This window comes from Macaca fascicularis, chromosome 4 (assembly GCF_037993035.2).
Source record: "Macaca fascicularis isolate 582-1 chromosome 4, T2T-MFA8v1.1".
NCBI lineage: Eukaryota > Metazoa > Chordata > Mammalia > Primates > Cercopithecidae > Macaca > Macaca fascicularis.
In genome coordinates, this window is record NC_088378.1 from 142,635,041 (window position 1) to 142,662,115 (window position 27,075).

At 39.9% G+C, this 27,075-nt stretch overlaps 2 pseudogenes; one reads left to right on the forward strand and one right to left on the reverse strand.

The window, feature by feature from the left end:
- Window positions 1-994: 994 nt before the first annotated feature.
- On the reverse strand, window positions 995-8,894 carry LOC102146794 (eukaryotic peptide chain release factor subunit 1-like; annotated as a pseudogene).
- Window positions 8,895-20,779: 11,885 nt separating this feature from the next.
- Window positions 20,780-22,535, forward strand: LOC102116008 (profilin-2 pseudogene; annotated as a pseudogene).
- Window positions 22,536-27,075: the final 4,540 nt, after the last annotated feature.

Here is a 27,075-nt window from a genome sequence, read left to right on the forward strand (position 1 = left end):
GATATGTTAAAAACATCATGAGACAATTGACTCAGGAATTATTCTATGAGGAGTACCAGAGAAATGGGGCAGTAATTGGAGGGAGACATGGAATCAGGCAATGGATTTATTTATTTTATTTTTAATTTTTTTGCTTCCACTTAAATTGCATGTTTTATTTCTCCCAATCCCAGCAATAGCACAGAAGCCCCATCATATCCATCCCAAACTGGTTTCGAGTAGGTTAAGGTTATAGGGACCCTTTTCAGAACATTGATACAAAGAGCTCCCAAACACCAGGCACAAATGTGTCTGCAAACAGATGGAAGTAAACAGTGCACTGGCCCAAATGCTTCATTATTCAGTTTGATTTTGCAATGCAATTTGCATCCTTGAAATGGCCAGCCTGGAGGGGGAAGGGGTAGCGTGAGGGAGTGAAGTTGAAATTGCCTCCTATTAGCTCACCCTTTCAACATTAAACAGAGACCAAGAGAGAAATGGTTCCGACATTTCACCACATATATTTCTTCTCAGGCAGTCTAAGCTGAGAATGCCATGTAAATGGGTCACTGCGAAATGCAGCAATTTAATTTCTCTCCAATCAAAATAAGAAACCAGTATGATCTCACTTCTATTAACTTTTGAAGGTTTACAGCAGTTAAAGTATTTTTGCTTCTTTGTATAAAGGTTAAAAAAATCATTTTTTAAATAAAATACAAGAGCAGCCAATTTCACCATTGAGTAAAAGTAAAAACTGGGATTCTTTTTAAAATTAGTCCAAAGTGGCATTTAGGAATTTAGTGGTAGGCTGCTGGGCTGACACCATCACAAACCAAAGTGTAGGGCTGGGTCTGGTTTTGTTTCAGTTTTCTTTTCAATATCCAGTGCTCATGGATTAAGTTCTGGAAATGTTCCAGTTGTAAGGCAAGGATCTGTTTGGATTCCACCATGAGTATGCTTCTTGGGTTGGATGCTGGAGAGTGAGGCACTGTTTTGCCGGACCCATGTCGACTACTTAGTAGTCATCAAGGTAAAAAACTTCATCGTCTCCTTCTTGGTATTCCATTCTTTGGAAATCTACTTGGTACCGCAAGAAACCTCCAATTCCACCAAATCCTTTCACAAACTGAGACTCTTCTTGTGATTTATATGTGACAATTTCCAACGTAACTCCAACTTTTTTATAGTTGTTAGCAAACCATTCCAACAGGGGCATGCTCTTGATAAGCTCATGTTCCCGTCCGGTCTCTTTGTCTGTGAAATGAGATTTATCCTTTTCTTGCTCTGGAGTTAGACAGAGAATTTTCTCCTCTTCTGTGCCTTGGCAATGAAGAACGTATCCCATTATATTCAGATTTTCATAGGCTATTAAAATTTCTGCAGCTCCCATTTCCAAAGCCTTTAGTGTATCTTCAACGCCAAAACAGTACCTGCCTGTGTCCTGGCTGATTTCATCAATGTATCATCCTATTAATTTCTTCTTTTGAATAAATTTCACTTTGGAGAGGAATTCAGTAGATAACTCAACAGCTTGGTTGAATCAATTTTCACCACTATAGGATATATCAACCTTTTTTTTTTTTTTTTTTTTTTTTTTTGAGACAGAGTCTCGCACTGTTGCCCGGGCTGGAGTGCAGTGGCGCCATCTTGGCTCACTGCAAGCTCCGCTTCCTGGGTTCACGCCATTCTCCTGCCTCAGCCTCCTGAGTAGTTGGGACGACAGGCGTCCGCCACCGCGCTCGGCTGATTTTGTTTTTGTATATATATATATATATATATATATATATATATATATATATATATATATATATATTTATTATACTCTTAAGTCCTAGGGTACATGTGCACAATGTGCAGGTTTGTTACATATGTATACTTGCCCCATGTTGGTGTGCTGCACCCATCAACTCGTCAGCACCCATCAACTCGTCATGTACATCAGGTATAACTTCCAATGCCATCGCCCCCGCCCCCCCCATAATAGGCCCCGGTGTGTGATGTTCCCCTTCCCGAGTCCAAGTGATCTCATTGTACAATTCCCACCTATGAGTGAGAACATGCAGTGTTTGGTTTTCTGTTCTTGCAATAGTTTGCTGAGAATGATGGTTTCCAGCTGCATCCATGTCCCTACAAAGGGCACAAACTCATCCTTTTTTATGGCTGCATAGTATTCCATGGTGTATATGTGCCACATTTTTTTAATCCAGTCTGTCACTGATGGACATTTGGGTTGATTCCAAGTCTTTGCTATTGTGAATAGTGCCGCAATAAACATACGTGTGCATGTGTCTTCATAGCAGCATGATTTATAATCCTTTGGGTATATACCCAGTAATGGTATGGCTGGGTCATATGGTATTTCTAGTTATAGATCCTTGAGGAATCGCCATACTGTTTTCCACAATGGTTGAACTAGTTTGCAATCCCACCAACAGTGTAAAAGTGTTCCTATTTCTCCACATTGTCTCCAGCACCTGTTGTTTCCTGACTTTTTAATGATTGCCATTCTAACTGGTGTGAGATGGTATCTCATTGTGGTTTTGATTTGCATTTCTCTGATGGCCAGTGATGACGAGCAATTTTTCATGTGTCTGTTGGCTGTATGCATGTCTTCTTTTGAGAAATGTCTGTTCATATCCTTTGCCTACTTTTTGATGGGGTTGTTTGTTTTTTTCTTGTAAATTTGTTTGAGTTCTTTGTAGGTTCTGGTTATTAGCCCTTTGTCAGATGAGTAGATTGCAAAAATTTTCTCCCATTCTGTAGGTTGCCTGTTCACTCTGATGGTAGTTTCTTTTGCTGTGCAGAAGCTCTTTAGTTTAATTAGATCCCATTTGTCAATTTTGGCTTTTGTTGCCATTGCTTTTGGTGTTTTAGACATGAAGTCCTTGCCCATGCCTATGTCCTGAATGATATTACCTAGGTTTTCTTCTAGGGTTCTTATGGTATTAGGTCTAACATTTAAGTCTCTAATCCATCTTGAATTAATTTTCGTATAAGGAGTAAGGAAAGGATCCAGTTTTAGCTTTCTACTTATGGCTAGCCAATTTTCCCAGCACCATTTATTAAATAGGAAATCCTTTCCCCATTTCTTGTTTTTGTCAGGTTTGTCAAAGATCAGATGGCTGTAGATGTGTGGTATTATTTCTGAGGACTCTGTTCTGTTCCATTGGTTGATATCTCTGTTTTGGTACCAGTACCATGCTGTTTTGGTTACTGTAGCCTTGTAGTATAGTTTGAAGTCAGGTAGCGTGATGCCTCCAGCTTTGTTCTTTTGACTTAGGATTGTCTTGGCAATGTGGGCTCTTTTTTGGTTCCATATGAACTTTAAAGCAGTTTTTTCCAATTCTGTGAAGAAAGTCATTGGTAGCTTGATGGGGATAGTATTGAATCTATAAATTACCTTGGGCAGTATGGCCATTTTCACAATATTGATTCTTCGTATCCATGAGCATGGTATGTTCTTCCATTTGTTTGTGTCCTCTTTTATTTCACTGAGCAGTGGTTTGTAGTTCTCCTTGAAGAGGTCCTTTACATCCCTTGTAAGTTGGATTCCTAGGTATTTTATTCTCTTTGAAGCAGTTGTGAATGAAAGTTCATTCATGATTTGGCTCTCTGTCTGTTACTGGTGTATAAGAATGCTTGTGATTTTTGCACATTAATTTCGTATCCTGAGACTTTGCTGAAGTTGCTTATCAGCTTAAGGAGATTTGGGGCTGAGACGATGGGGTTTTCTAAATATACAATCATGTCCTCTGCAAACAGGGACAATTTGACTTCTTCTTTTCCTAACTGAATACCCTTTATTACTTTCTCTTGCCTGATTGCCCTAGCCAGAACTTCCAACACTATGTTGAATAGGAGTGGTGAGAGAGGGCATCCCTGTCTTGTGCCAGTTTTCAAAGGGAATGCTTCCAGTATTTGCCCATTCAGTATGATATTGACTGTGGGTTTGTCATAAATAGCTCTTATTATTTTGAGATACATTCCATCAATACCGAATTTATTGAGAGTTTTTAGCATGAAGGGCTGTTGAATTTTGACAAAGGCCTTTTCTGCATCTATTGAGATAATCATGTGGTTTTTGTCTTTGGTTCCGTTTATATGCTGGATTACATTTATTGATTTGCATATGTTGAACCAGCCTTGCATCCCATGGATGAAGCCCACTTTATCATGGTGGATAAGCTTTTTGATGTGCTGCTGGATTCGGTTTGCCAGTATTTTATTGAGGATTTTTGCATCAATGTTCGTCAGGAATATTGGTCTAAAATTCTCTTTTTTTGTTGTGTCTCTGCCAGGCTTTGGTATCAGGCTGATGTTGGCCTCATAAAATGAGTTAGAGAGGATTCCCTCTTTTTCTATTGATTGGAATAGTTTCAGAAGGAATGGTACCAGCTCCTTCTTGTACCTCTGGTAGAATTCAGCTGTGAATCCGTCTGGTCCTGGACTTTTTTTGGTTGGTAGGCTATTAATTATTGCCTCAATTTCAGAGCCTGCTTTTGGTCTATTCAGGGATTCAACTCCTTCCTGGTTTAGTCTTGGGAGAGTGTAAGTGTCCAGGAAATTATCCATTTCTTCTAGATTTTCTAGTTTATTTGCATAGAGGTGTTTATAGTATTCTCTGATGGTAGTTTGTATTTCTGTGGGGTCGGTGGTGATATCCCCTTTATCATTTTTTATTACATCTATTTGATTCTTCTCTCTTTTCTTCTTTATTAGTCTTGCTAGCAGTCTATCAATTTTGTTGATCTTTTCAAAAAACCAGCTCCTGGATTCTTTGATTTTTTGGAGGGTTTTTTGTGTCTCTATCTCCTTCAGTTCTGCTCTGATCTTAGTTATTTCTTGCCTTCTGCTAGCTTTTGAATGTGGTTGCTCTTGCTTCTGTAGTTCTTTCAATTGTGATGTTAGAGTGTCAATTTTAGATCTTTCCAGCTTTCTCTTGTGGGCATTTAGTGCTATAAATTTCCCTCTACACACTGCTTTAAATGTGTCCCAGAGATTCTGATATGTTGTATCTTTGTTCTCATTGGTTTCAAAGAACATCTTTATTTCTGCCTTCATTTCTTTATGGACCCAGTAGTCATTCAGGAGCAGGTTATTCAGTTTCCATGTAGTTGAGCGGTTTTGATTGAGTTTCTTAGTCCTGAGTTCTAGTTTGATTGCACTGTCTGAGAGACAGTTTGTTATAATTTCTGTTCTTGTACATTTGCTGAGGAGTGCTTTACTTCCAATTATGTGGTCAGTTTTGGAATAAGTGTGATGTGGTGCTGAGAAGAATGTATATTCTGTTGATTTGGGGTGGAGAGTTCTGTAGATGTCTATTAGGTCCGCTTGGTGCAGAGTTGAGTTCAATTTCTGGATATCCTTGTTAACTTTCTGTCTTGTTGATCTGTCTAATGTTGACAGTGGGGTGTTGAAGTCTCCCATTATTATTGTATGGGAGTCTAAGTCTCTTTGTAAGTCTCTAAGGACTTGCTTTATGAATCTGGGTGCTCCTGTATTGGGTGCATACATATTTAAGATAGTTAGCTGTTCCTGTTGAATTGATCCGTTTACCATTATGTAATGGCCTTCTTTGTCTCTTTTGATCTTTGATGGTTTAAAGTCTGTTTTTATCAGAGACTAGGATTGCAACCCCTGCTTTTTTTTGGTCTCCATTTGCTTGGTAGATCTTCCTCCATCCCTTTATTTTGAGCCTATGTGTGTCTCTGCATGTGAGATGGGTCTCCTGAATACAGCACACTGATGGGTCTTGACTCTTTATCCAATTTGCCAGTCTGTGTCTTTTAATTGGACCATTTAGTCCATTTACATTTAAGGTTAATATTGTTATGTGTGAACTTGATCCTGTCACTGTGATATTAGCTGGTTATTTTGCTCGTTAGTTGATGCAGTTTCTTCCTAGCATCGATGGTCTTTACATTTTGGCATGTTTTTGCAATGGCTGGTACCAGTTGTTCTTTCCATGTTTAGTGCTTCCTTCAGGGTCTCTTGTAGGGCCGGCCTGGTGGTGACAAAATCTCTCAGCATTTGCTTGTCTGTAAAGGATTTTATTTCTCCTTCAGTTATGAAACTTAGTTTGGCTGGATATGAAATTCTGGGTTGAAAATTCTTTTCTTTAAGGATGTTGAATATTGGCCCCCACTCTCTTCTGGCTTATAGTTTCTGCTGAGAGATCTGCTGTTAGTCTGATGGGCTTCCCTTTGTGGGTAACCTGACCTTTCTCTCTGGCTGCCCTTAACATTTTTTCCTTCATTTCAACTTTGGTGAATCTGACAATTATGTGTCTCGGAGCTGCTCTTCTCAAGGAGTATCTTTGTGGCATTCTCTGTATTTCCTGAATTTGAATGTTGGCCTGCCTTACTAGGTTGGGGAAGTTTTCCTGGATGATATCCTGAAGAGTGTTTACCAACTTGGTTCCATTTTCCCCCTCACTTTCAGGCACCCCAATCAGATGTAGATTTGGTCTTTTCACATAACCCCATACTTCTTGAAGACTTTGTTCATTTCTTTTTCCTCTTTTTTCTTTAGACTTTTCTTCTCGCTTCATTTCATTCATTTGATCCTCAATTGCTGATACTCTTTCTTCCAGTTGATCGAGTCGTTTACTGAAGCTTGTGCATTTGTCACATATTTCTCATGTCATGGTTTTTATCTCTGTCAGTTCTTTTATGGCCTTCTCTGCATTGATTTTTCTAGTTATCCATTCTTCCATTCTTTTTTCAAGATTTTTAGTTTCTTTGCGCTGGGTACGTAATTCCTCCTTTAGCTCTGACAAGTTTGATGGACTGAAGCCTTCTTCTCTCAACTCGTCAAAGTCATTCTCCATCCAGCTTTGATCCGTTGCAGGCAATGAGCTGTGTTCCTTTGGAGGGGGAGATGCACTCTTATTTTCTGAATTTCCAGCTTTTCTACCCTGCTTTTTCTCCATCTTTGTGGTTTTATCTGCCCTTAGTCTTTGATGATGGTGATGTACTGATGGGGTTTTGGTGTGGGTGTCCTTTCTGTTTGTTAGTTTTCCTTCTAACAGTCAGGAGTCTCAGCTGTAGGTCTGTTGGACATTGCTTGAGGTCCACTCCAGACCCTGTTTGCCTGGGTATCAGCAGTGGAAGCTGCAGAAGATAGAATATTGCCGAACAGCAAGTATTCTTGTCTGATTCTTGCTCTGGAAGCTTCGTCTCAGGGGTGTACCCCGCCATGTGAGGTGTGGGGTGTTGGTCTGCACCTAGTGGGGGATGTCTCCCAGTTAGGCTACTCAGGGGTCAGGGACCCACTTGAGCAGGCAGTCTGTCTGTTCTCAGATCTCAACCTCCATGTTGGGAGATCCACTGCTCTCTTCAAAGCTGTCAGACAGGGTCATTTGCATCTGCAGAGGTTTCTGCTGCTTTTTGTTTAGCTGTGCACTGTCCCCAGAGGTAGAGTCTACAGAGACGGGCAGGCCTCCTTGAGCTGCTGTGGGCTTCACCCAGTTCGAGCTTCCTGGGGGCTTTGTTTACCTACTTAAGCCTCAGCAATGGCGGGCGCCCCTCCCCCAGCCTTGCTGCTGCCTTGCAGTTAGATCACAGACTGCTGTGCTAGCAATGAGGGAGGCTCCATGGGCGTGGGACCCTTCCGGCCAGGTGTGGGATATAATCTCCTGGTGTGCTGTTTGCTAAGACCCTTGGTAAAGTGCAGTATTAGGGTGGGAGTTACCCGATTTTCCAGGTGTTGTGTGTCTCAGTTCCCCTGGCCAGGAAAAGGGATTCCCTTCCTCCTTGCACTTCCCAGGTGAGGCGATGCCTCACCCTGCTTCAGCTCTTGCTGGTCGGGCTGCACCAGCTGACCAGCACCGATTGTCTGACACTCCCCAGTGAGATGAACCTGGTACCTCAGTTGAAAATGCAGAAATCACCCGTCTTCTGTGTCGCTCACACTGGGAGCTGGAGACTGGAGCTGTTCCTATTTGGCCATCTTGCTCTGGGTCCTCTGTTTTTGTATTTTTAGTAGAGACAGGGTTTCACCGTGTTAGCCAGGATGGTCTTGATCTCCTGACCTCATGATCCACCCACCTCGGCCTCCCAAAGTGCTGGGATTACAGTCGTGAGCCACTGCGCCAGGCCTATCAACTAATTTTAAAACTTTCGATTGTAACCTCTGATCAAACATATCATAGTGATTTAGTTCAGTTTTAAAGTCAGCGGATCCAGCTAAAACTAGACTAGCAATCTTCCCTTCGTCCCCAGAAATAAACACCTGCACAGCGTTCTCTGCTACTTTCTGAACATTGTTAGATCGCTTTTCCATTCTTAAACGGGCAAAACACAAGGCTGACTGACCTCCTCTACCGTGTTTCTTTGGGAGATCCACAGTGAATTTTTGCAGGACTTCTTTTGTGTTTCCTTGGAGTGTGCCAAAAAGTGCACCACTACCATCCATTACAATGAATCCAAACTTGCTGTCATCTGAAAGTAGTGCTGTAAGAGCCTCTGTATGGATTTTGTTGTCACACAAATAGTATGACGTATTAATTGGTTTGAAAGGTTCAAAATCAACCTTAACTTTCTTTTCCTTTCCTCCTTCTGTTACTATTGTTCCACAGTAAACAACCAGACTATTTGGAGGTACTTTGTTATAAAGTCTGAGTCTTTGTTGTACAGATGTAATGGCTCCCAGGACTGAAAGGCAGTTTACTTGTGACTTAATGTTAGATGCAGATCCAAACTCATCTGCTAACATTTTTGACACTTGTGAAATCTGGTCTTTAGGAGGAATAATCAGTGATATCATGCTGGTGCCATTGCCGCGGGCCACCTCCAGGCTTTTACTGAGCTTCTTCATCTTCCAGATCTCCACATTCCTGTCGGCAGCACTGGGGTCGTCCACCATCTTCTTGCCTCCTCCTCCCTGAGGGCCTAGTCCTGGGTGGCAGCGGCTGCTCTTCCCCGGTGGTGGCTCTGCTCTGCAGCGGCAGCCCGGGAAATGGATTTTTTTTTTTTGGTTAGGATTTTATTTTTATTTATTCAGTTGAGTTTTGTTTGTGTTAATGGGAAATATTACAGCATGTTTGTATGCAGAAATGAATGAGCCAGTGGAGAGGGGAGACTGATCTAGGGGAGACGGGTGGATCTTGTGGCCTTAGACAGGAGCTGAGGACCATCCGTCATCACTGGTGGGAAGACCCAGGAGACAGGTGGAGACAGGGTTGTCATGGGATGATGACGCTCTTCTCACTCGAGTCCTTTTTTTTTCTGAGTGAAAAAAGAACCTCATTGTCTAAGAGTGAGGAGTGGGACAGGATTGGAGGCATGTGAGGAGGGAAATAAAGTGAGAAGTAGCCCCCTCAGGAGGTGTGAGAATGAACTGACATCTGGAAAGTGAGGGCTGGAGTCACTGAGGTCTATGCTCATCCACGGAAAGAGAGAAGCACTCAGGCAGCAGCAGGAGGAGGATACAAAACAGACTAAAAGGAAATGCAACAAAATATCTCTGGTGTGAGGTTTACAGGTTATTTTTAATTTGTCATTTATCTTTGACAGCATTTTATAATGTTTCCACAGTGAATATATGTTATATATTATACATTATATATGTATCAGAAATAAAGAGCTTTGTTTGAAATTTTAAAAGGGAAGGCAGATAGATGGGTACAAAGTGAGGAAAATGGGGCAGAGAGCTGGACATGCAGGTTCCCCGTGTCTCGGCTCTGGGCAATGATCTTACAGAGCCTTTTCTCCATTTCTGAGGCCACTGCTCTCTATGAGGCCAGACAGCATCTTTCCCTTCTTTGTGGGGTGCGGACATTTATTACCATCTTCTCAGCAATTTGATGCTTTAAGAAAATGAGTTTTGCATATTAAATGGCACTTTCAGCTTTTTCAGCGGGAGGATTGGTTCATATCATCTAACCACCTTTTCCAGAAATGGAAATTTCAAGACAAATAGTTCAATTAGAATACCATTGGTCCTAGAATAGGGGATCAGAATCTGAGTCTTAACACATGATCTGGACACAATCTGTCAAGGGTTTCACAAGTGTAAGGGATTTTTATGTAATTTATTTTTGAGAATATTATTATTATTATTATTATTTGAGACAGAGTCTCGTTCTGTCACCCAGGCTGGAGCACAGTGGCGTGATCTCGGCTCACTGCAGTCTCCGCCTCCTGGGTTCAGGAAATTCTCCTGCCTCAGCCTCCCAGGTAGCTGGGACTGCAGGCGCATGCTGCCACACCCAACTAATTTTTGTATTTTTAGCAGAGGCGGGTTTCACCAAGTTGGCCAGGATGGTTTTGATCTCCTGACCTCGAGATCTGCCTGCCTCGGCCTCCCAAAGTGCTGGGAGTACAGGCATGAGCCACCGTACTCAGCTGAGAATATTATTAATGCACACACAAGAAAATTCAAAAGATAGTATAAAATATGCAAAGATAAGTTATTCCCATTGCTCCCCTGCCCCCACCACTATTGCTTGTCACTCAGATCATCTACCCAGAAATCTTCACAGTTAAAAATTTCTCATTTCTTTTCCCACACCATGTATTTATGCATTACTGTGTGTTGTTATTTCAATAAAGGCCACAGACTGGGAGAAAGTATTTGCAAATCACAAAACTGATAAAGGACTTATCAGTATCTAGAATATAGAGAGAACCCTTAAAACTGAACAATAAGAAAACAATTTATTCAATTTAAGAATGGGCAAATGTCTGAACAGACACCTCACCAAAGAAGATCTACAGATGGCAAGTGAGCACATAAGGAGAGCCTCAATGTCATTTATCATTAGAGAAATGCAAATAAAAACAACAATGATGCACCATTACACACCTACTAGAATGACTAAAACCCAAAAATCTGGTAATACCAAGTGCTGATGAGGATGAAGAGCAACAGGAACTCCCAACCACTGCTGGCAGGAATGGAAATGGCACAGCTGCTCTAGAAGATATGGGCAGTTTCTTATAAGGCTAAGCATAGACTTACCAAACATGGACTCACCATGATCGCCATACAACACAGTGATCATACTCCTAGGTACTTAACCAACAAATTAGAAAAGTTACTTTGCACGAAAACCTACATGAAATCTTTGTAGCAGAACATTCCTTATTTGTGGGCTGCACATAATGACTTCCTTCAAAAGGCAACAGTATGGAAAGGCAAAAAGTAACAGAGGAATTTGACAGGGGACTGGGAAACACTACTTTAGGCAGGTGACAAAGGCTGACATCATCAGTGATAAATCAAGTGGGTGCCGCATACCCCTGATGTGCTGGGAGTGGCATTTCATCTCTGTGCTGTTCCTCCTCAACACCCACAGCCCCGACCACATTCAAGTCAAAGGACATTTCACAATATGCCTGATCAATACTCCTCAAAAAATGTCAAGGTCATCAAAAACAAGGAAACTCTGTGAAATCATCACAGCCAGAGGAGCCTTAAGAGACATGATGGGACTAAATGTAATGTGGTGTCCTGGATGAGATTCTGCTGCTCGCAGGATGAAATGGCCTTATCCCAGGAATCAACTCTGAATTCTCCAATCCCAGGATGGGGGAAGGAAGGAGACGCCCTGGAGCTTTGGCCTAGGACCATGAGGGAAGCTCCTGGAGAAGCCAAAATAGGAAGGAAATCAGGACAGGAAGGGAAAAGAGGCCAAATGGAGTAGAGGGGAAGGAGTCAGATAGGAGAGGGCGTGGGGAGGGGTCAGCTTAGTGGACAGGACATCTGTGTGAGAGGGATGGGTGCTGTTTGAGGGGAGGCGAAGGAGCTTGAGGGGGCTGACAGAGGTCTCTGTTTTTCATCTGGATGGTAATTGCACAGGTGTTAGCTCTGTAACTCGGCTATACTTAACTTTTAGGCAATTTTATGTACTGACAGGAATAGTATAATTCAGAAACACACACGGAAGAAACAGGGAAAAGAGAAGATGACAGTGGGGAAGTGATGAAGGGGTTCCACTATTCCGGAGCCAGAACCTCCCAAGTGTTGAGGTGACAGGGAGAATGAGTGGAGGGAGATGAAGGAGCTGGTGGTAATTTTCAGATATTCCCCTGAGAACAACCTTTACTGAGAGAATGAAGTCCTAAATTAGGAGTTGGGTAAGTGAGCCCTGTGGTTATTGGGAGGAAGAGTGTTGTAGGGTCATAGTCTGCACATCTTGGGGTTCTCCTGAAGGAAACACCGAGGCTGCAGACTTCAGGAAAGACTTCCTGCTGGAGATTGTGGAGATTTGGGTTTGTGTATCACAACTGCTTCCCATTTGTGCCTGGGTTTTCCTAATGTCCTAGAGACTGGGTGAGGGTGAAGGGCCTGTGTATGCAGAAGGCCGGGAGAGGAGCAAGCTGAGGTGGGATCCCACTGCTAACTGTGTCTGTGCTTGTCCTTACCTGCATCCAGAGTTTGAAGTGTGATTCTGCTGTGTTAGTGTGGAAGTTGGCAGAATCAAAATGGAGCCACTAATATTTTTTTTAACCTTGACAAATAGATCTGGGAAGTCCATGAATAGAGTGTTCCTATGCTTATATACCTGATAACAAAAACTATCACAAAAGACTACAAAAATCACAATCTTGCACAAGGGCAATAACAGCTTTACACAAAAATACTTCTATAAGGATATCAGCCCAGCAACTACCTGTTCAAACTTGGACTGATGTCAACCTTGTTAGTGGTTATTGTAGCCCTTTGAAAACCTTTGTCTTCCTTTACCTCCCCAAACACACACACACATAGTTTATTCCAACTGCAATGCTCTATTTCCAAATAAATATTTTTCTTTTAGAGAGCCTTTCTCTGTTCCTATTTTTGTTGATGGATATGGTGTCAGAAACAGGACTTGGAAAAGGTCACTATCAAAACCTAGTGCAGTGGTGTACACCTGTAGTCCTAGTTACTCAGAGGCTGAGGAGAAGGATTGCCAGAGCCTAGGAGTTCGAGGCCAGCCTGGGCAAGGTAGGGAAACCCCCATCTCTAAAAATAAGAAAATGTTTAAAAGGTCTCTATCAGAAGGAATCAGTGATCATTGGAACTGGTGTGCCATACTCACTCGAGCCCTTTGAGCTCTGTGCTTCCACAGCTGGCCTTTCCTGCCCTGGGGTCTTCCCTCAGGCTGAGCCTCCCTCCTTTGGTAGAGGTTTTCTTATATTATTTGGAATCTGGTTTGGATACAGTCCCCTTAGTAAAGAACCATACATAGTTCTTGTATGATAAAAGACTATTGGTCTTTTCTAATAGGGCCTTTCTGGATTGAGTACTCTGGTTTCTACAGAACGTACATACTGTCTGTGAGGCAAGTTATTTTGTGGTGAATTCACTTTTGGTCACACACCTAGTTTAATATTTTGTTCAATCTGCACGCCTTGGTGAAAATATTTGTGAACATTCTTATCTTGGTTTATTTTTGTTTGACTCCTTTTCCATGCCTATTCCTGACAATCTTCCAGGAGCAAAAATAAACATTCAAAATGGGCACTGATGGCTAATTAAAAGCCACTCAGGACCAAGTGTGGTGGCTCATGCCTATAATTCCAGCACTTTGGGAGGCCGAGGCAGGTGGATCACTTGAGTCCAGGAGTTCAAGACCAGCCTTGGCAACATGGTGAAACCTCATCTCTACAAAAAATAGAAAAATTAGCTGGGCATGGTGGTGCATGCCTGTAGGCCCAGGTACTAGATAGGCGGAGGTAGGAGGATCACTTGAGCCTGGGAGGTCACGGCTGCAGTGAGTCATGAGCATGCCACTGCACTCCAGCCTGGGTGACAGAGTAAGACCCTGTCTCAATAATAATATAATAGTAATAATAATAATAAATTTAGAGCACAAGAAAATTCAAGTGCAATAATTCGTCCTCTCTTTTGAAGCTATATTAGTTATTTACTTTTGCATAACAAATTACCTAAGATTTAGTAGCTCAGAACAACAAGTATTTATTATCTCCTACAGTTTCCAGTGATTACGGGTCAAAACTCCTAACATTCCTTGATGGAATTTATATAATTTTCTTTGCTCTTGAAAGAGTCATAAACAGATTGGCGTTGTTAACAATTAAGGCATGACAAATTTTCTAAGAGTCCTGCTGGCTATACATTATGGCCCATTCTTGTGCACATTTATAAGTAGATGGGCAAAATGAAGGAAAATTCAGAACTGAAATGGTCATTATTTTTAAAAACAAGCAATTATAGAGTTAACATGTAGAAGTTCTCTCTCTCTCTCTCTCTCTTTTTTTTTTTTTTCTGCCTACTTTGAACCTGCTGACATATCTACAGGTGTTGAGATAAAACTCACTGCTTATGGCATTTCAGTCAAGGAAAGAAAACAGTCTTAAAGGCTTTGAAATTAATGACTTTACAGATTACAATAGCTCCATGGTAATCAACCACCTAGACACCTTTTATAAATATAAATTTAGGTTTCCCTAATAACTATGTACAATGATGAAACACTTAATTGAAAAATTAGTAACATAAAAGAAAAAAAATGTTTATAAAAGTTAGGCCCTCAGACCAAATAGGTCAAAATCTTGATCTCAGAGCAATAATATAAGGTATGCCTGTTCAACATAAAAAATTTGTTTTTTGTCCCATGCAAAAGCCAAAAAAGGAAAAGGTGAAGAAAAAAAAAAAAAAAACAGTTAAAATTCTTCCCTGCCCACATTTACTAATTAAGCAGACAAGACTGGTAAACAAAAGATTGATTTATTATGAATTCAAGGCTACTTGGAGATATTTTGCTTGTACAATTCAGTTAAAAAGAAACCCAACTTGAAACAACAACAACAAAAAAGATGGGGCAATGAAAGAAGTTTTTTTAAAAAAATCTAACTGCCATGGAAACTGCTTTACCCAAAATCAAAATTGTGGCCCATAAGTCTCATTAGATTATAAGGGCAAATGAAGTTTAACCTGGACACATAAAATCTACCAAGCTTGAACCAAGAAGAAATTAAAAACCTTAACATATCAATAATGAGTAATGAGCTTGAATCAGTAATAAAAAGTCTCCCAACAAAGAAAAACCCAGTACTGGATGCCTTCATTGTTCAATGCTAGCAAACATTTAAAGAGGGACTGACACCAATTCATCTGAAACTATTCCAAAAAACTGAAGGGGAAGGAGTTCTTTCAAGTTTATTCTAGGAAGCAAGCATTACCTTGTTATCAAAACCAGGCGAGGATACAACAATAAAAAACTATACACTGATAAACACAGATGCAAAAGTTAACAAAATACTAGCAAACTAAATCCACAACACATCAAAAAGATTATATGCCATGATCAAATGGGATTTGTTCCAGGGATGCAAGAATGGTTACATATCTGCAAATCAATAAACGATAGATCATATCAACAGAATGAAGGACAAAAATAAAATGATCATCTCTAGATGCGGAAAAAGCACTGATAAAATTCAACATCATTTCATGATAAAAACTCTCAACTGGCTAGGTATAGATGAAAGGTACCTAAATTCAATAAAGGCTGCATATGACAATTCGATAGTCGACAACATACATAATGGAAAAAAAGTTGAAAGATTTCCTTCTAAGATTTGGAACAAGATAAGAATGCCTGCTTTTACCAAATTTAGCATAGTACTAGACTGATTCCTATGGAAATGGATAGAAAATTTTTTAAAAATTACAACAATAACAACAAAAGTACATAGTACTGGAAGTCCGACCCAGAGCAATTAGGCAAAAGGAGGAAATAAAAGGCATCCAAATTGGAAAAGAGGAAGTCAATTTGCCACTGTTTGCAGATGACATAATCTTATTTATACACAAACCTAAAGACTCCATCAAAAAACTCTCAGAACTGATAAACAAATTCAGTAAATTTACAGAATATAAAGTCAACATACAAAAACTGTAGAATTTCCATGCAAATCCATAAACATGATAGAGCATATTAGTGGAATGAAAGACAAAAATAATATTATCATCTCTACAGATGCAGAAAAAGCATTTGATAAAATTCAATATCACTTCATGATAAAAAATCCCAACCAATTAGGTATAGATGGATTGTACCTAAACACAATAAAGGCCATATAGGCAAACTCAAAATGTTGAAAAATCAAGAAAGAAATCTCATTCATAGTAACTGTAAAAAAGCATAGGAATAAATTTAACCAAGTATGTAATGAAAACTATAAAATACTAAGGAAACAAATTGAAAAGAACACAAAAAATTGAAAGATATTCCATTATCATGGATTGGGAGAATTAATATTGTTAAAGTGACCATACTATCCAAACCAGTCTACAGATTCAATGCAATCCCTATCAAAATACCAATGTCATTCTTTATAGAAATAGAGAAAGAAATCTTGAAATTTGTGTGGAACCACAAAAGACCCTGAATACCCAAAACAATCTTGGATGAAAATAACAAAGCTGGAAGTACCTGACTTCAAAATATACAGCTATAATAACAAAAATGGCAAGCAAGGCATTGGCATAAAAACGGACACATAAACCAGTGGGACAGAATAGAGAACCCCAGAAATAAATCCATGTATTTACAGTCAATTCTTCTTTTTTTTCTTTTTCTTTTTTTGGAGATGGAGTCTCGCTCTGTCGCCCAGGCTGGGGCTCAGTGGCACGATCTTGGCTCACTGCAACCTCCACCTACTGGGTTCAAGCGATTCTCCTGCCTCAGCCTCCTGGGTAGCTGGGATGACAGTTGTGTGCCACCACGCCCGGCTAATTTTTGTATTTTTAGTAGAGACAGGGTTTCACCATGTTGGTCAGGCTGGTCTCAAACTCCTGACCTCGTGATCCGCCTGCCTCAGCCTCCCAAAATGCTGGGATTACAGGTGTGAGCCACCGCGCCCAGCCACTCAATTTATTTTCAATAAAATCGCCAAGAACATATACTGGGAAAAGGACAGTGTCTTCAATAAATGATGCTGGGGAAACTGGATATCCATATTAGGAAGTATGAACCGCTATCTCTCACCATTTACAAAAATCAACTGAAAATGAATTAAGAACTTAAATGCAAGACCCAAAATTATGAAACTACTGGAAGAAAACATATAGAAAACACTTTAGGGTGTTGGATGCAGCAAAGATTTTATGATTAAGACCTTGAAAGCACAGGCAAGAGAAGCCAAATATGTGAATAGGACTACATCAAACTAAAAATTTCCTGTACAGCAACGAAAACAATCAACTGAGATAAAACAGCAACTTAGAGAATGAAAGTATTTGCAAAGTATTCATCTGATAAGGGATTAATAGCTCGAATTTACAAGAAACTCAAACAACAGCAAAATAGTAGTATGATTTTAAAAAGAGCAAATGTGTACCCATCACCCAAGCAGTATACACTGAGACCAATTTGTAGTTCTTTGTCCCTCACCTTATTCCCTCCCTTTCCCCGAGTCCCCGGAGTCCATTATGTCATTCTTGTGCCTTTGTATCCTCATAGTTTTGCTCCCACTTATGAGTGAGAACATATGATGTTTGGTTTTCCATTCCTGAGTTACTTCACTTGGAATGATAATCTTTAATCTCATCCAGGTTATTATGAATGCCATTAATTCATTCCTTTTTATGACTGAGTAGTATTCCATCTCATATATATATATATGCATATATATATGTGTGTCTGTGTATATATACATATATATGTATATATATATGACAGTTTATCCGCTCATTGATTGATGGGCATTTGGGTTGGTTCCACATTTTTGCAATTGTGAATTGTGCTGCTATAAACGTGTGTGCAAGTATCTTTTTCGTATAATAACTTCTTTTCCTCTGGGCAGATACCCATTATGGGATTGTGGGATTGCTGGATCAAATGGTAGTTCAACTTTCAGTTCTTTAAAAACAACTCCACCTTGTTTTCCATAGTGGTTGTACTAGTTTACATTCCCATCAGCAGTGTAAAAGTGTTCCCTGTTCACCGCATCCATGCCAACATTTATTATTTTTTGATTATGGCTATTCTTGCAGATGTAAGGTGGTATCACATTGTAGTTTTGATTTGCATTTCCCTGATCATTAGTGATGTTGAGCATTTTTTCATGTTTCTTGGCCAGCTGTGTATCTTCTTTCGAGAATTGTCTATTCATGTCCTTAGCCCACTTTTTGATGAGATTGTTTTTTTTTCTTGCTAATTTGTTTGAGTTTGTTGTAGATTCTGAATATTAGTCCTTTGTCAGATGCGTAGATCGTGAAGATTTTTTCCCACTCTGTGGGTTGTCTGTTTACTCTGTTGACTGTTTTCTTTTTTTTTTTTTTTTTTCGAGACAAGAGTCTCGCTCTGTTGCCCAGGCTGGAGTGCAGTGGCGTGATCTCAACTCACTGCATGCTCCGCCTCGCAGGTTCACACCATTCTCCTGCCTCAGCCTCCTGAGTAGCTGGGACTACAGGTGCCTGCCACCGCTCCTGGCTAATTTTTTGTATTTTTAGTAGAGACAGGGTTTCACCATGTTAGCCAGGATGGTCTCGATCTCCTGACCTTGTGATCCTCCTGCCTTGGCCTCCCAAAGTGCTGGGATTACAGACTTGAGCCACCACGCCTGGCCTGCTGATTGTTCTTTTGCCATGCAAAAGCTCTTTAGTTTCATTGGGTCCCAGCTATTTATCTTTGTTTTTATTGCATTTTGCTTTTGGATTCTTGGTCATGAAATCCTTGCCTAAGCCAATGTCTAGGAGGTTTTTTTCGATGTCATCTTCCAGAATTTTTGTAGTTTCAGGTCTTAGATTTAAGTCCTTGATCCATCTTGATTGATTTTTGTATAAGGTGGGAGATGAGGATTCAGTTTCATTGTCCTACATGTGACTAGCCAATTATCCCAGCACCATTTGTTGAATAAGGTGTCCTTTCTCCACTTTATGTTTTTGTTTGCGTTGTTGAAGATCAGTTGGCTGTAAGTATTTGGGTTTATTTCTGGGTTCTCTATTCTGTTCCATTGATCTATGGGCCCATTTTCATACCAGTACCATGCTGTTTTGGTGACTATGGCCTTATAGAATAGTTTGAAATCAGGTAATGTGATGCCTCCAGGTTTGTTCTTTTTGCTTAGTCTTGCTTTGGCTATGCAGGCTCTTTTTGGGTTTTATATGAATTTTAGGATTGTTTTTTCTAGTTTTGTGAAAAATGTTGGTGGTATTTTGATGGGAATTGCATTGAATTTATAGATTTCTTTTGGTAGTATGGTAATTCTCACAATATTGATTCTACCCATCCGTGAGCATGGGATGTGTTTCCATTTGCTTGTGTCATCTGTGATTTGTTTCAGCAGTGTTTTTTTTGTTTTGTTTTTTGTTTTTTTGAGATGGGGTCTCGCTCTGTCACCCTGGCTGGAGTGCAGCGGCGCCATCTCGGCTCACTGCAAGCTCCACCTCCCGGGTTCACGCCATTCTCCTGCCTCAGCCTTCCAAGTAGCTGGGACTACAGGTGCCTGCCACCATGCCCGGCTAATTTTTGTATTTTTAGTAGAGATGGGGTTTCACCGTGTTAGCCAGGATAGTCTCCATCTCCTGACCTCGTGATCTGCCCACCTCGGTCTCCCAAAGTGCTGGGATTACAGGCGTGAGCCACCACACCCGGCCTGTTTCAGCAGTGTTTTGTAGTTTTCCTTGTAGAGGTCTTTCACCTCCTTAGGTTAGGTATATTTCTAAGTGGTTTTGTTTTGTTTTGTTTTGTTTTGTTTGCAGCTATTGAAAAAGGGATTGAGTTCTCAATTTGATTCTCAGCCTGGTCGCTGTTGGAGTATAGGAGAGCTACTGATTTGTGTACATTAATTTTGTATCCGGAAATGTTGCAGAATTCTTTTATGAGTTTTAGGAGGTTTTTGGAGGAGTCCTTAGAGTTTTCTAGGTATACAGTCATATCAGCAAACAGTGACAGTTTGGCTTCTTCTTTACATATTTGGATGCCCTTTATTTCTCTCTCTTGTCTGATCGCTCTGGCTAGGACTTCCAGGACTGTGTTGAACAGAAGTGGTGAGAGTGGGCATCCTTGTCTTTTTCCAGTTCTCAGAGGGAATACCCTCAACTTTTCCTCATTCAGTATTATGTTGGCTGTCGGTTTGTCATAAATAGCTTTTATTACATTGAGGTATGTTCCTTGTATGCCGATTTTGCTGAGAGCTTTAATCATAAAGGGATGCCAGATTTTGTTGAATGCTTTTTTTTTGCATCTATTGAGATGATCATGTGATTTTTGTTTTCAATTATGTTTATGTGGTGTGTCACATTTATTGACTTGTGTGTGTTCAACCATCCCTGCTTCCCTGGTATGAAACCCATTTGATTGTGGTGGATTATCTTTTTGATTTGATTTTGAATGTTTCCATCATAAAGAAATGGTAAACGTTTGATGTGATGAGTGTGCTAAATACCCTGATTTGCTTATTACACATTGTATTCATGTATCAAAATATCACACTGTACTATATTAATATGTACAATTATGTCAACTAAAATAAAAATAATAGCCGTGACTTTAAATAACTTAAGAAATAATATGATGGGCCAGGGGATGAGGAAATAACATGACCCAGCCCTGACCAGTCAGGGTTTCCCACACTGTACCATATCTCCCTAACACCAGGTATTAGTCCAAAGGTCATCTTCTCTGGTTCTTTATTTGCGAACATTGTGAGAAAGATGTCTATTTTTCTGCTGAAGCTGTTAAGATAGGATAATAGAGAAGCTGGAGCTGATAAGCTGATATTGACTATCTTCTTTAGAAATACAGAGCTCTGATGACAAATTTGAGTCTCTGAATTAATCATATCTCTAGCCAACCTCACCCCTCCCCTGGCCTTTCCAGATAAATTTACATATTGAATCTTTTCTTTAAAACTGTTAACTTGTGGCGGTCTGCACTGCAGTGCAAAGGGCTCGAAGATGGCCAGTTGGCAGAGCTACCTGGATAATCTAATGTGCAATGGCTGCTGTCAGGAGGCCGCCATTGTCGGCTATGGCGATGCCAAATACGTCCGGGCAGCCGGGGGCATCTTTCAGAGCATTATGCCAATAGAAATAGATATGATTGTAGGAAAAGACTGGGAAGGTTTCTTTACCAACGGTTTGACTCTTGGCGCGAAGAAATGCTCAGTGATCAGAGATAGTCTATACGTCGATGGTGACTGCACAATGGACATCCGGACAAAGAGTCAAGGTGGGGAGCCAACATACAATGTTGCTGTCAGCAGAGCTGGAAGAGCACTGGTTATAGTCATGGGAAAGGAAGGTGTCCACGGAGGCACACTTAACAAGAAAGCATATGAATTTGCTTTATACCTGAGGAGGTCTGATGTGTAAGCAGCCTCTCCCCATCTACCTAGCAACTGTCTTCATCAACAACCCTAATTGTGGTCACAGTGCTACCAAACTATAGATGGTAGCTAATTTTTCTTTACCTATTTTCTAATGTCATGATTCCTCTTTGCCCAATGGATCATTTGTATGTTAACCACTGTATGTAACCAACCCTTATCTGGCAACATAATTGCAGCACAATAATGATTTGCATGATACCTTGAAACTGGGGGGAGGGGGCATGCCAAGTTGGGCATCACTTTGTCTTAGCAATTAATGGAACATTGATTACTAAAATATGTTAATATTAAGCAAGGTGCCGGTTGTACAATCTCTGATTAATGTATTTTCAGCATTTTGAGCATTTACTTGGCTCATTTAGTCTTCCTTTTGTAGCGCATGGTTGGGAGGAAAAAGTGCATGCATCTTTCCTTCACTCTTCTCTTTTTCCCGCCCCCCTCTCCCTTCGCACATAGGCATTTAGTTTGCTTCCATCTTTTTTTATGCAGTGCCTGTTTTTTTTAAACCAGTTAATATCCCTTTTGTTGATGAGCTATTGAGAGCTGCAGTAGTTTGCTTTTAGTATTGTTGTTGTACTTGAGTAGAGACAAACCTTTATTCATAGTGTCTACAGGACATATGAAGAGTGCAATGGCAAAACAAGAGCAGAAAGCACTTCCTCCCATGACCTTACAGTAACCATACTGATTGAATCCCCGAGGACATTCCATCATTGCAATAGCTCAGATTTTTGTTCCTGTCTTTTTCTTGGCACACCAGCTCTACTCTTTAGTAAAATTGTAAAAGGTTGCCATTATGGACATTAGGTATCCCAACATAACCATCTGGAGTGTCTCCAGTTTGTTCTTCATAGGACCAATTTTTATTTGCAGCTTGAGTTTTTATATGAGGTTGTATTATTGTAGACTTGGCTGTCCTGTGATGAATTTTTTTCATATGTATTCAGTGCCATACCATTGCTAAAATGAACTGTTGCTATTGTGAGATGGATTTTAACTGACCTATTAAGGGTTTCCTTCGAATGGCACTACTTTAGGGACGTTCTAGTATTTGCTTCCATTGTTTGGGCCTTGTGGATGATGTACAGATTTAAAAACAAATCTTGTTGCTGATTTGTCCATTTCTTTCCCTGCACTTTGTTACATCTGGGATACAGTCATAACTCATCTGATTTAATATGCATTTAAAAAAATACCGTAACTATTAAACACTTTGTTTACAGACAGATGAAATAAATTTATTCCAACCAAAGAAAAAAAAAACTATTAACTTGTGAGTAAAAAGGTCTTGCTTCTATAACACAAATATTATTTGTTTTTAAGTGAAGGCCCAACAGATTTTAATGTTCTCTCCATCAGTGAACTATAAGTACTAGAAGCGTAGTCTTGGACATGTCACTTTTATTAACCTTTCTAATTCCTAGTGTTACATCTGAACCCTTGAGCTTTGACCTATTATAAGGATTAGGAGGTAGCATAAATGTAAAGTACCAGGACCAGACACTTGGAAAGTTTTTTAAAACATCCGAGCTCTTTTTGTCATTTGTAAGTTGCACTGTTAGTTTATTAACAGTTTTTGAGGGAAAACTTGAATCTGCATTAAACATATGCAGTGTTTTTGGCTGATTGGCATACTTATATTTATCCCTTCAATTATGTAATATTTTCCCATAAATATCCAAATTTTAAGACTTATATTTTTGAGAAATATAGAGTCAAAAGCATTTTCTGAATTGACTTTGGCCACAGGTTACTCTGCACAGCATCACTGAGACACACCTATCTCTAAAGCTTTTCTTACACATAATCTCCAAGACATATAATCCTGTATGGAGACACTTGAATTTCCACAAGGGTGCTGGACATTTCCTCAGGACCTTAGGGCGCTGGAGGCAGATAAGATCTTTCAGAATCAAATTAGCTCCCCTTGGCCTGAAGCCTCACATGCTGAGATACGGGGTTCCTAGGGTCCCTCCTGAATGTGGTCTTCAAGATGAAGAGAAAATGTTAGGCTATGAGATTCAAAAGAGAGGACTCAGAGAAACACCTCCCCTGGAATTAGAACCAATTTTAGTATTGAGATTCAGTCAAAGAAAGATATAGAAGCTAAATATAGGGCCACCATTTGAAGACACAAGAAAGGTAAGATTTCACAGTGTTAGTGCTGAGATGGGGCCAGTTGCACAGTATGATCCCAGAATCTCAGTGCTGACATCATTCCAAGTTTAATCTTCCAATTCTCCAACTTAGAATGTCATCTTTTCCTCCTTCACTCCCACGTCACCTCCTGTAGGGCACTTCTGCATTGCGTGCAAAGCATCTCCCTCGATGGCTATTTTCTGTGCTTGACCCTGGAGTCTTCTCTGTGTTGCACCTGTGATCACACTGTTCTTTAACCAGCTTCTTTCCCCAGAGGACTGAGGGCTCCCTCCATGTATCTCCAGTACCTAGCACAAAATGAGTGTTAGTGAATACTTCATTTTTATTTAAAAGTGGTTCTACAAAGCTTATAGTGAAAACTCTACATTTTCTCTAAGTTTTCAGAGACAGGAATTTTTCCCTATCCCACATCTCCTAATCTGAAAATTTCTGTTTTGTAGAAGCGGCCACTTTTTATTCTTCAAAAAATTAAACATTGAATTGACATATGATCTAGCAGTTCCTCTTCTGGACATACCCAAAAGAAGTTAAAGCAGAGACCAAGCAAATATTTGTACATCATGTTTATAACAACATTATTCGCAACTGCCAAAAGGTAGAAGCAACAGAGTATATATGCATCGAGGGATGAACAAAATGTAGTAGATCCATACAATGGGATATTTTTCAGAAGAAGGAAGGAAATTATTTTCCGATAATATGTATGAACCTTGAAGACATGAAGCTAGATTAAATAAATCAGACCGAAAAGGAAAAATATTGTATGAATCCACTTATATGATTCAACTAGTTTAGTAAGATTCATAGACAAAATGTAGAATGGAGGTTACCAGGGGCTGGGAGGAGGAGAGAATGAGGAGTTGTTGCTTAATAGACATAGCATTTAGTTTGGGAAGATGAAAAAGTTCTGGAGATGGAGGGTGGTGATGGTTACATAGCATGAATATACTTAATGTCACAGAACTGTACACTTAAAAATGGCAAAATGGTAAATTTTATTATATATTTTTTAACCATAATTTTAAAAAGAAGCAGCTACTCTAATGCTTTAAATAACTTCTTCTTATCTTTAACTCCATATTTCTTTATTTCTTGTTCAAACTTTTTTTTTTTTTTTTGGAGACAAGGTTTCACTCTGTCACCTAGACTGGAGTACAATGACATGATCACGGCTCACTGCAGTCTTGGCCTCCTGGGCTCAAGTGATCCTCTCACCTCAGTCTCCTTAGTAGCTAGGACTACAGGTGCAAACCCACTACACCTGGCTAATTTTTCTGTTTTTAGTAGAGACAGGGTCTCGCTACGTTGCCCAGGCTGGTCTTGAACTCTTGGCCTCCCAAAGTGCTGGGATTATAGGTTTGAGCCACTGTGCCCAGCCTCAAACTTTCCATTTTAGAAAACTTGAAATACACAAAAACAGAATTATATAATGACTTCTCATTATCCATCATCACATTCAATAATTATTAACATTTGTCCATCATGTTTCATATGTTTCCACTTTTTTCCAGGAGAATTTTAAAAAATAGACTTCAGTTTCAGAAGAGTTTTAACTACAGGAAAATTGAGAAGTTGTTTCTCCTGTTATTGACATCTAGCATTAGTATGGTTCATTTCTTACAATTATTGAACCAATATTGATGCATTATTTTTAACCAAAAACCATACATTATTCAGGTGTCCTTGGGTTTTACCGAATAATATTTTTCTCCTCCAAGGTCCCATTCAAGATACCCTATTACATGGAGTTGTCATGCCTCCTTAGGCTCCTCTTGGCTGTGACAATTCCTCAGATTTTTCCTTGTTTTTGAAGACCTAGACGTTATTGAGGAATACTAGTTAGGTATTTTATAGAATGTTCCTCTGTTAGAATTCGGTGTTTTATTTTGTTTTCATAATAAGTAGGGGTTATGGATTTGGGGGAGGAAAGCCACAAGTGAAGTATCATTTTCATTACATCATATCAAGAATTCACACTTGCAGAAGAGGGAGTTAATGCTCTCCCTTTAAGGACAAAGTATTTACCTACCTTGTTTGGAGTTCTTCTGCAGGGGAGATTTTGCCTCCTCTCCTCCATTGATTTATTTATCACATCATTTATATCATTATAAACTCATCTCACAGTTAAATAGTTCAGCATGCATTCTTTCACAGAATAGGGTTTTTAAAAAACATAAAGCCATGCTATTCTCACACTAACAAAATTAACAACAGTTCTCTAATTTTGCTAAATACTCAATGCATATTCAAATCTCTCTCTTGTCTTTTTCCACTGGTCTGTCTGAAACAGAATCTAGAGAAGGTCCACACATTGCAATTGCTTCTTATGTCTCTTTATTCTCTGTTCTTCTATAACATACCACCCACCCTACCTATGTTTTTTTTTTTTTTTTCTCGAGCCTTTGATTTGTTGGAGAAACTGTTACCAGAAAAACGGGTCCTGATCCCGACCCCAAAAGAGTATTCTTGGATCTTGCACAGGAAGGAGTTAAAGGTGAGTCACAGAGTACAGTGAGAAGGACATCGTTTATTGAAAGTTACTCAGATACAGAGTAGGTGTCCTCAGAAAGCAAAAGGAGGAATGCACCGTCTCTGTTGTAAACTCTTCTAATATAGGGGTTTAATCTATATAAAAGCTAAGTTAATGTCTATGTGTGGGTGCTCTGACAGCATGACAAAATTTAGTACTTTGTTGATTTGAAGAAAGTTATCCGTGGCATTTTAGTTAGTATATCAAAGCACGACTATAATAATCTTAAAAGCATATATTGTAATGTGATGTCAGGACATGTGGACATTCTGTTGTCTGTCATAGGTGTTTGTTCTTGCAGGCATTATTAAGTTGTTTGTTCAGCTGTAAACCTCTTAGAACCATGGGTTGTGACTGGCAAGGAATATGCCTTGCTAGTTGAAAAATGGAGTTGACTTTAAAATGGTGTCACCCTGGCTCTCCTATGCTTCTGTTTCCCCAAAAAAGCCAGGTTACTTGTCCTGTAGAATGATCCACATCCTGAATTTGGCTAATGGCATTCTCGTGGTATTAACTCATTCCTTTATATGTTGTATTTTCTGTTACCCATGAAATAATTCTTCTGATACACATTTGTAATCTTACCATGCCAGCATCTGCTACTCTTCATGTTACCAAATTTATGTTCAAGGACCACTGAAGCCACAGTCAGTGGACATTCTGAGACCTCAAGGGGAGGGTGGAGATGCTGTCCTGTAATATATTCTGACCCAAGAAACCTCCCCACTTGGCATGGTGAATCTAGACAAGCTACAGAACTTACTACACCCCAGGCCTGCACCAGCCCTCTCCTAAGATCTTGGGCACTCTCATTTCCCCCCCTTCTTTTTCTAAAGGAAGTCATAGTTTCTCATAACCTTTGCTAGGGATCCTGGACTTCGGTTGTTCCCTGAGGCTGTGTTCTCCACACTGCTGCCATCACTGCTCGAGCAGAGGTGCAGAGAGCTCAGGAGAGAGAAGGGAGGAAAAGCTGAAGATTTTGTGTGATTCATGCTTTCCTGACTCTGATAAAAGTGCTTCCTCCACCTGCAACCATTTCTGTTTCTATACTGCTGAGTCTTGTGTTCCCAAGACCAAGGGAAGCCCATTTTCTTTAAAGTCAGTCACAATTTC